Source organism: Adiantum capillus-veneris, chromosome 4 (genome assembly GCF_014529385.1).
Source record: "Adiantum capillus-veneris isolate H3 chromosome 4, ASM1452938v2, whole genome shotgun sequence".
NCBI lineage: Eukaryota > Viridiplantae > Streptophyta > Polypodiopsida > Polypodiales > Pteridaceae > Adiantum > Adiantum capillus-veneris.
Window position 1 is genome coordinate 57,370,920 of NC_140934.1, and position 10,263 is coordinate 57,381,182.

Consider the following 10,263-nt stretch of genomic DNA (forward strand, 5'->3'; position numbering starts at 1 on the left):
CTACAAAAGAATCCACACCTCCCAGTGTTCAAGAATCACCTGATGAACCACTTCAAGTTCGATCCTGGGAGAGTACCTTACCACCCTTGCAACTTGACGAGGCACCTAGGGTAATAGAAAACTATTGGAAAAAATCCTCACCTATTACCAACTAGAAAAATTGGTTTCAAAGGGTGACGAGCTCATTTCAAATGGTGTGATCTACCCAAGGAAGGGGGGAGTGTTTGCTGACAATCATCACTCACTCACTTTCCTCTCAACCTTTCCCCCTGACCCCTTAATCTCCAATCTTAGGGAATGTATATATAAAGCCTTATACTCACAAAAACAAGATAAAAAAGTAAAAGAGAAAGAGCCATAACACAAAATCATAAAAACAAATTATGCACAAGAACACGACCCTTGTAATATTTGCACTCTAACCATCATCTATTTGCGTGTACAGATATGGCTAGTACGCTAGATTCATCCACTCCTGCCTTGGGTGAGAGGTACCCCTCGTTACTTTTCACAAATATTTCACATGGTCTTTCCAGTGCTTGCATGTGAATGGGATTTGATAGGTACGCTAGCATGTGAGAGGAATTTTGAGGAGTTAGAATGGCTCGTATGTCTCTTGACCACGTCTGATCCATACTTAGTAGAGAGCGTTTCTCCCATTGCACGAGCCTACCCTTTTGACCAAGATGACTATAGGCATCTAGTGACCTTCTTAGTAAACATGGGCACCTATGATGAAGAAGAAAATTTACAGGACTACACGGATGGCACATATGGTCTCATGGATGATGACTTTGTTTATCTCGACGACCAGGATAGGGGTTTAGCCTTAGGGTTTTCCCCCAACCTCTACAATATCCTATTCCCTTGACTCTCTAGGGGAGTGCAAATAATTAGGTTAGGGTTCCTTATGTTTTTTGTTGTGTCCAATAAGTGTTGGTACCTTTTCCCACTAATATGCCTCCTGGAGGTATTCCTTTTGTTTCCTCTTGTGTAAAGGAGCGTGTTGCTATTGATAGGATTTGGACCTTCATGGAATCTTTATCTCAACTCACTCTTCAAATCAAGCGCGACCATCGACACAAACAGGTGTTTCTTGTCCATTAGCATTGCCCCTTATCTTTTTTGCATCTATGATTGTCTGCTTTAATTGTGATTGGTAGGATAATATCCAGCACATTTGCTTAATAACAAACATTTAATTCAATGTAATTTTTTGTCATAATCACTTGTCTAGGTTTAAAAATCAAGCAGTCCGACTAAGCTAGTTTGACCAAGTTAGGTGTTAGAGATCTTCTCTTAATACCATCTTTCTAGTGGGCTTGACCCTATTGACCTTTAGCTTAAGTATTATAAAGGGATTTTACTAGTGTGATGAGCCTGAGGAGGTGTATCAGTGTTATATGACCCCCCAAAGTTACAAAATTAAAATGCTGAAAATGAACAAACAAAAAATCAAAGTGCCACACTGTAAAATCTTAAGCTGGAAGAGAAATCTTAGCTTGATTTGGTACTTCACTCACATGTATTGCCTATGGTACTAGAGCCCTAGAGGTTCCCAGTGTGGGCGCTTTTCCTTGAAAAGCAAAAAACCCAAGGCATACAAAATAAGCACACACATCAAATTGAATCACTGTGAAAAGACTTTGGGGGGTCAAAGAAAAAGTAATCAGTCAGGCGATGATTTCATGAGAAATTCCTTTTATGGTAGCTTAACTACAAGGTCTTCTAGATATAGCCTCTAGTCAGCCCTCGAACATGAATACTTGGCTCTCACGATTAAACAACTTAACTGACCACAGAAAATTAAGAAGCTTACCCATGGTATTAATATTCGATCTCTAGTGCCTTTCGACCGTCAAATTAGCGACCCCAGACTTGTTTAATTTTTTACCTTTACATCTATTTATGCATTTGATTACATTGCAATTTAATGTTCATTGCTGACAAATTGTTAGAAATTCTTTTACCAATCAATTTGTCTACCTAAAACTGCATATGCTTTTTAATCACTTATGAGAATGCAATTACTATGCCAATGTTGTTTGATTTTGCAGTGACTGAAGAAGGCTAATAACATTCATCCCAAATGCTCTTCCACCTCAACGAACGAGCTTCAACTCAATAGCTTCCGAGGACGGAATCTACATCAGGAAGGGGGGCATGTTAACCCTCACGGCTCATGGACACCCCATCACCTACGACGGATGTGTATTATGTATTTGGTAGAGTCAGGTACTGGGCTTGTCGGACCAATAGGAAAAGGGTAAGAGTGATCGCCGATGAGAGGCGCACTCTAACTGGGACATTCAAGGGATTAGTTGGCTAAGCATGGGTGCCCAAGTGTGAATGGGGTGAGCTCATATAAAAGCCAACTAAACCTAAAATTCACTCATTCTCTCATTTGTGCAATAGAAGAGTGCTCTTGCTCCATCTCCATCTCCATCTTCTTCTTCTTCACCTCCTTGTGTGTGTGTGTATGTATGTGTGTGTGTGTGTGTGTGTGTGTGTGTGTGTGTGTGTGTGTGTGTGTGTGTGTGTGTGTGTGTGTGTGTGTGTGTGTGTGTGTGAGAGAGAGAGAGAGAGAGAGAGCGCGATCGAGCATTGCGGCGGCACGACGGCGGTGAAGCGGTTGAGCGTGACGTAGCGGCGTCTCCTTCTTCTTCGCGGCAGGAATCCTCCACGACAGGAGCATAGAGCGGTGAGTGACACACCATTGCCCTCTTTTGAGCTTACTAGTTAAGCTAGTTGTGTGCTTGGAGCCGTCTATGGCTCGCACACAGTGTTAGGCAAGTCCCTTGCTTCGACAGTGCGGCAAGGAGCGCACAAATCTACACATTGAGATCTTTCTAGATAGATATGCTACATGATATGGTTTTACCCCCTAGATTTTAACTTCTATTTTGGGGGAAAACTTTGAATTCAAATAAACTAGCCATTTTGCCTGTTTGAATTCAAAAGTTGTCCTTTGAAAACTTTCTTAATACTAAAGGTTTGAATTCCTTAAACTGCCAAATAAAGAGGCCCTCCTAGACCCCGTTCTCTTCCTAATGGATATGCATCTCTATGGGATAAGAAAGACATTTTCTTTTTGACATCACATGCAAAGTAGATGAGGTGATTGGCCTTGTTAATTTGAAATTTCAATATGAAGAAGCTCATTTTGGTAAGACTATGGTGTATTATGAATTATGTAAGCTGGAGGTAGGTTCTTGTGAGCAGACAATGAACCATGATAATGAAGTAGCATGTGATTGTGTAGAAGATGACACCATAGATGGAGTGAATGTTTGTTGTGAGGATGTGAAGGTTGTAGATGTTTCTAAGGGTTCTTTTGTTAAGCATGAATGTGTCAATTGTGATTATCTTGATTATGGATTGTACTCTATTGATGTGCACGAGGTTGAGATGGAAGAAGACTATGTATCTACATGTTACGTATTTGATGACAATGTTAGAAAAACTGAGGTTGTCAAAGAATATGCTACAATTGATGCTCATTTTGTGAACTGTTTAGAATCTCGTCTTAAGTCTAAGGATGCTGATTTTGATGTCCTTCATGCTTTAGAAGAATCTTATGATTGATGCTATAATGGATGAAGACTATATCTCAACGTATGGTCTATTTGATGACCTACCGATGGTTGTCACTAGTGATGAGAGTGCTTGTGCTATGCATAATTCTTTGTTGTCTTGTGTATCTTTTGAAGATGCAAAATCAGAGGTCTTTCATGATTATAGAAATCCCACTTTTATGCATGATTTGTATAAGGTGTGAGCTTTGTCCTAGAGTACTAGAGCATGAGTCAAGGAGAGAAAAGGTGGAATTATCCCACATGTATTGGTGCAAGGTTTTAGAGATACTTAAAGGTTATTTAATGAATAAAAAATACATTAAATTTTTCATTACATCTCTCTTGTTTATGGTGAGCTTGTGATGGCTTAGCAACTACTCAAGATCATGCTTATGAGTCCAAGTTAATTAATCTTGGAACCTAATTCGCTTGAGTGATAATCTAGTCTACATACACTCACTTGTGTGCATGATGTTTCTCTTTCATCCACCCTAGCTAGCATGATCCCATTCCCATAAAGTGGTATCAAAGCAATAGGTTATGCTAGCTAGGTTTGTCATTATGCATTTGTGTGTTAGTATGATTAGCATTCCATAATTATCATTAGCAAGATCATTAGGTTTACTCTCCTATTGCATATCTCATGCATAATTAGTATTCCATTGGCTAGCATGAGTATCTTCTTGAGTCAAACACTCTTGGGACACTATTCCACTAGCTTTATGGAAGCCTAATTAGCATTAGAGTTCATTAATCTATCATTAGCAACTTGCATTTGCATTTTAGATTGCATTCAAGCCTACTTCTGCTCATCTTGCATCAAAAGCTGCTCCTCACTTTATAAAAAATAGCACTTGCAATTGGTGTGTGTGCATAGCCTATCCCAAGAGCTTTTATTTGAGCCTATGTATGCCAAAATTGATCTAGATCTCAAGGATCAATGTTCCAATTGAGTTTTGCTTCATCAAGCTTGCTTTATAGATTTTCTACTACAGATCCTCAAATTGAGAAGTTTGTGTGTGTGTGGAGAGCGTTTAATGCTCAAACCCCTTTTGAGGGATCTACCTAACTGTGGAGGTCACCACCTTTTTTGTAGGCCCACATGAGAAGACATATGCCTTGCGCTCCCCACTTGTGCCTCCGACCGCAAATGACACCTCATCTACTCCAATTGACCGACTAGTGGTGGATCTCTATTGTGGGTGAACTACTCTACATGCGCGCTTTGGGTCCGCCTTAACCAAGCCCCTCTTCCCATAGATAATATTGACACACAAGGCCTATAGCCTCTAAATCTCTGAGCCAAGCAAGGAGCACCTTCCCACAAAGTAATTTCCCAAGGATCAGAGCCCTTTCAAGGGTTTGCGTCCATGCTCCCTCCCGTAGAGAACCCGCAGCTACATCAAGGCCACTAAAAGGCCTTCATCAAAGATTTTAGAGAGATTCACAAGGGTGCATAAAAGGTTTCAAATCTTCAAGAAAGGGCATCAAACTTCAAGGACTTTCTCAAGAATTGATTGGGCTCCTTCGACCAATAGCAAAGGAGATCTTTATGAAACTTTGCACTCCAAAACAACCAAAGATTGTAAAGAGGGGCTTCATTGATAGTGAAGAGGAGCTTCACAAAAGAAGTAGAGCTTCACAAAAAGGAATTTTCTCTCTCTCTCTCTCTCTCTCTCTCTCTCTCTCTCTCTCTCTCTCTCTCTCTCTCTCTCTCTCTCTCTCTCTCTCTCTCTCTAAAACATCAAAATCTTGTAGCCAAGCACAATAACTTGCAAATAAATTTATATCATCTCCTAAGGGGTATTTGTGCTTGTGTAAAGAGGTAGACACTGGCTAGGAGAGTCTCCTAAGCTAAGACCCCTCTATTAGCGCAATGAAAGAGAAAGGGCTTAGAAAATTTAACGGGAGGGTTTGCACAGTTGTCAAACCAAGTTGAAAGGTTACTTAATGAAAAATCACTTGTGGGGAATAGTCAATCCAACAATTCTTGATCTGTCATCCATTGATGGAGCATACAAACAGACACAAGCTATGAGCACACAAAATCAAGCCAAGGACGAGTAGACATAAGGAATCGTAATCACTACACTACATGACAATTATGTACACTTTATTGATGATTGTGAAACCTCATCTGCTGCATGGAAAGTATTAGAAAAAAAATTTGGAGCCAGGAAAAATAAGAGAAAATTGAGCTTAAAGAAGGATCTATACAATTAAAAAATGGAACATAACAAAGTTATTGCAAGCTTGGTCAATTGCCTTAAAAGCATGACCACACAACTAGCTTATGTTGTCATAATAATCAATATCTAATTATCCTAACTGATTTTCTCATGTTAAACTGATAATTTAATATGGGCAAGTGCCAGGGGAGAAAAAGCTAGAATATTGGCTAAGGTAGCAGACCGGCCACAGTGGGGATCCAAAGGAGGGAAAATAGGGATCCAAGAGGAATCCCAAACTCCGAGCAAGTGTTTCCGAGGTAATACAAAATCGAGCGACATCTAGCAAAGCACCTTGAACATATCCATGTTGTAAAATTGATGCAACTCATGATCAAGTAAGAAAGCATATTCAAAAGTACATTTTTACGATTTTCAACTTCACATATGCATCTTCTCCATCATCTATGGTTACGGCCTCCAAACATCACTTCTACTTTCAAAATGTCAATGGACGCAAAGATACATGGTCTCCCATAGGCTCAAAATTCTCTTTCAAAGAATAACCTTGATCTCAAGCATTCTACATTCTAACATCAACATAACCTCATGGCTAGGAAGAGGACTAAAGATAGGGATATGCATATCCATGGAAATCTATTTTCTTGCAAAAGTTGGAGAGGGACGTAGGGTACTAGTGTCTATTATAGAGAAGCTAAGGAAGAAAGCTTGTGAGCACTTAAAGCAAAACTTTTGTAAAGAGAGAGTTAGATGACTCTCAAGGGGAAATTCCAAAGTCCATAGGTGACACATAGTGATGCATCACGGTGGAGCGTCCTTCCATACCATCCATACAAAACTTGTGCACACAACCTTCATTTTTCTTTGGGTTAATGGAAGTCTTTTTTGGCGGTGGTTGTTTAGGTGATGGTAAAGTGAGATCACCTAGTTATTCATAAATGATAACTAAGGTGATAATGCCTAGCATTAATTACAAAGGGAAGTAGTGCTTCATGTCGTGTTCAAGCATATTAACTAAAATCACATTTCCCTACATCGACCGCCACATGGAGGTCAATTGTGTGCATAATATAGGTGATAGCATCTAGTTCCCACTACCTTCTCATCTTTGCTTGGTCCATATGTGCTAAAAGTTGCTTGCAACGATCCTCATCAAAGTAAGGAAGGGGTTAATAGTATAAGTATGTTGATTTTGGCATGGTGTTGATGTTGATGTTAAAATTATCTTCTTCTTCTTCTTCTTCTTCTTCTTCTCTCTCTCTCTCTCTCTCTCTCTCTCTCTCTCTCTCTCTCTCTCTCTCTCTCTCTCTCTCTCTCTCTCTCTCTCTCTCTCTCTCTCTCTCTCTCTCTCGTAGTCAAAGACTCAATTGTTATTTGCATTGATGATAGACACATGCGAGTATAAATGTAAAATCCCTACAAAATTGAAGTCCTAAAAAATATCGCTTAGTTCTTGGATATCTTTGTGGTCTTGCTGAACGTGACTATAACTAGAGCAGCTTCAACACCAATAGCTCTTCCCTTCTTGCACCCTTTCTCTAACAAATAGACTTTCCTTGGGCTCTCTGAGATTGAAATTGATTTCAAAATGTATTCTTGCGTGCCTTTTTAGCCTTTGAAGTGTGGATACTCTCCACAAAGAAGTCAATGTAGAACACACATGCATCTCAGCCACAAGACCTTGGATGGAACCACACTTCATTCTTGGCTTATAGTAAATATTGGTTATCTTCCAAATTACAAAACCTTCTTTGATGATCTTGGTGATGTCCTGCCATACTGAAAGTGAATTGGCCATGGAAATCTCATTGACCTCATTGGGATTGGGCCAACGCACATTTGAGAATGCTGGCTACCATGCATTTTTGCAGCTTGAGAGAAACCATGGACTTCACTCAAGGTGACACTCACTATTCGCCACCGTCTCTCTCTCTCTCTCTCTCTCTCTCTCTCTCTCTCTCTCTCTCTCTCTCTCTCTCTCTCTCTCTCTCTCTCTCTCTCTCTCTCTCTCAGATTTGCAAAGGAAGCTAGAAGCCTGACCTTATCCACCTTTCTAGTGTTCAACGAACATTTCACGAGGGACTCCTGATAGTGTCGGTCTTTCAAGTTCTGCTGCTAGATTTCTGATGAGGTACCATTCAGCCATGCCTCCTAGTAGGTTGTCTGAAGCTACAAAAGTTGTACCCTTTCAGGAAGAATCTCGTAGGGCTGATGATCACTGGCAGAGACCTTGAAATGACAAAACACCTTTGGTTACTAGGATTGAAAGAAAAACATCTCTGGCTAATTATCATGCAGGAAAAGGCTCCCCTACTAGTGCGTCCATGGAGGACTTGAATGGTTTAGCCAACTCATTTGCTACAAATGCAAGCGACAATAGGATTATGGATACATCAAATTTGGAATCGTGTAGTGATTATGAAGCACTCTTTCGCGTCACTGCCTTTTCGCTATATTACTCTTTGAGCCAATGCTTAAAGTGAGGGTGACGGGAGCTCAAGTGATGGGAGCTCAAACTCAAGATTAGGATCGGGTGCAGACATATCGTAAGGCAAGAGAGTCGGAAAACTGTAGAGAAAACACGGAAATTATGGGGAAAAACAAGGCTCGATCGCTTGCCAATCTTTGACAACTGCATATTAGATTGATTTTGGGAGCGAGGGGCCGAACGATGGGATTTATATATGGTGGCATTGATCGATAAGCCGCTCAAGCTCTAAAATTGAATGAAATATCAACATCAAGTGGGGGCAAAGCCTTGGTTTCCTTTGCTATCGGTGCTATGGAAGCTACTAGATTTGCTGCAATGCCTTTGCTGTGGGCTCCTAGCCAATACACATTATTGATTTTTCATAACAATGGCCTCACAATGCTACCTCATCTTCACATTCATTCAAAGGTCACCTTTGCCCAGACATAGTATTGAATTGTCTTTAGCTATTCTCACTCGAGCTCAATGTCCATGAGCTCATCGCAAAAAAACATTGCCAAGGTCTATGAGATTGACAAGACTTAAGTTTATATTCATAACAAAGAGACTCTGCGCAATGATCTTTTTCAAGTTTAGACAAGACTTACCTAACCCCATACAAGGGATACCCTCGCATATGACCTCTCGACCCTTCTTTGGAAAATAGCTTACTTCTCGAGTTCCTTGACACCTTGAACACTTTCCAACCCATTGGTAAAGAACATCTTTGCAATCCTGAAACCAGGTTTTGACATTAACCACGAGCATGAATATTCTAGTCATGCATATGAATAATGAGCAATGCGTATGAATAATGAGCACCTTTTTTTCAGCGTCAGAGATCTTCATTTCCTCCACCTCCTGAGGATTATAAGGGCCGGAGTCTAGGTAAGCCATGGGCAGGGGAAGGGGTTCATCTTTGCTGAGGGCACTCTCATCGTCTTTATGCATGCATGCCATTTTTTTTGTTGTTGTTGTTTTTAGCATGCATGCGCCATTCTTGGCTGCGAGGAGACCCTTTGGCGCTAGGATTGAGCTTCGGTGGCCATGCAGGGCTGCCTGTCGGTGGCGGAGAGCGTAAGGGCTATGCCAGAGGCTGCCGATCATTGGGATTGATGGCCGGCACAGAGGTAACCAAGCCTCGGACATGGAATTTTGGAAAAGGATCAAACGTTACCTGAAACCAAGTGTGCAAAAACACAACCTTACCCAATGATGGGTGCCGCAAAGAACCAACTGAGTGGAGGGGATGAGAGGTTCCATGGAGCATTCTAGCAGGCCATCTGGCCTCTGCCTCTATCTAACTGTGCCTACATCTCCAGACCTGCTGCTCCAACCTCGTGCTTTGGTTTTATATAAGAGCAGACACACTTTTGAAAATCTCGCAGTGAACTGTGAGTGTTAAATTGCTGATTTTTGTCATGTACGTAGCAACGTAGGGTGGTAGAGGTTCTGGCTTTGCAGGCTTGCAGGCAATATTTTAGTTGGCACAGTCATTTCCTTTTCGTCGTTGCCATGGAGGGAAGTGGATTCACTCGCAGCAAGCCTAGCCTTTTGTCTAGCATGGGATTAGGCAAGAAACAGTGACTTGAAACTGCCTGTAGCCATCCACGCCGGCGTGGATAGCTACAGGCAGTTTATTTTTGGGAAAATTACCAAAATACCCCTCATCTGTGGAAATTCTCAAAATACCTTTCAGATGTAAAAAATTCCCAATATACTACTTGGCGACTCCTCCATTTTATTCCATTACATTCAATATTCCTCCCATCATCATCTCCTACCTTTCCGAAATGGGAATGCGTCATCTCCTATCTTTCAAAAGTAGAAGACAGCTTTCGAGCCCAACTCCTTTAGATGAGGATTCCAAGAACAATTTCGTAACCACTCAAGCTGGCACACGAAGTTGCTATTGCTGCTTCACTTTGTTTTATTAAAAAAACCTCAAATATCTGGTCGTGCCTTATTGGTGTTCGTCAATTGTTGCCACCTCTTCGCTCTCAAGGCCTCACCTCCCCCGTCACGGGTC

At 41.1% G+C, this 10,263-nt stretch overlaps 1 pseudogene; it reads right to left on the reverse strand.

The window, feature by feature from the left end:
• Window positions 1-8,473: 8,473 nt before the first annotated feature.
• On the reverse strand, window positions 8,474-9,504 carry LOC147459225 (protein disulfide-isomerase SCO2-like; annotated as a pseudogene).
• Window positions 9,505-10,263: the final 759 nt, after the last annotated feature.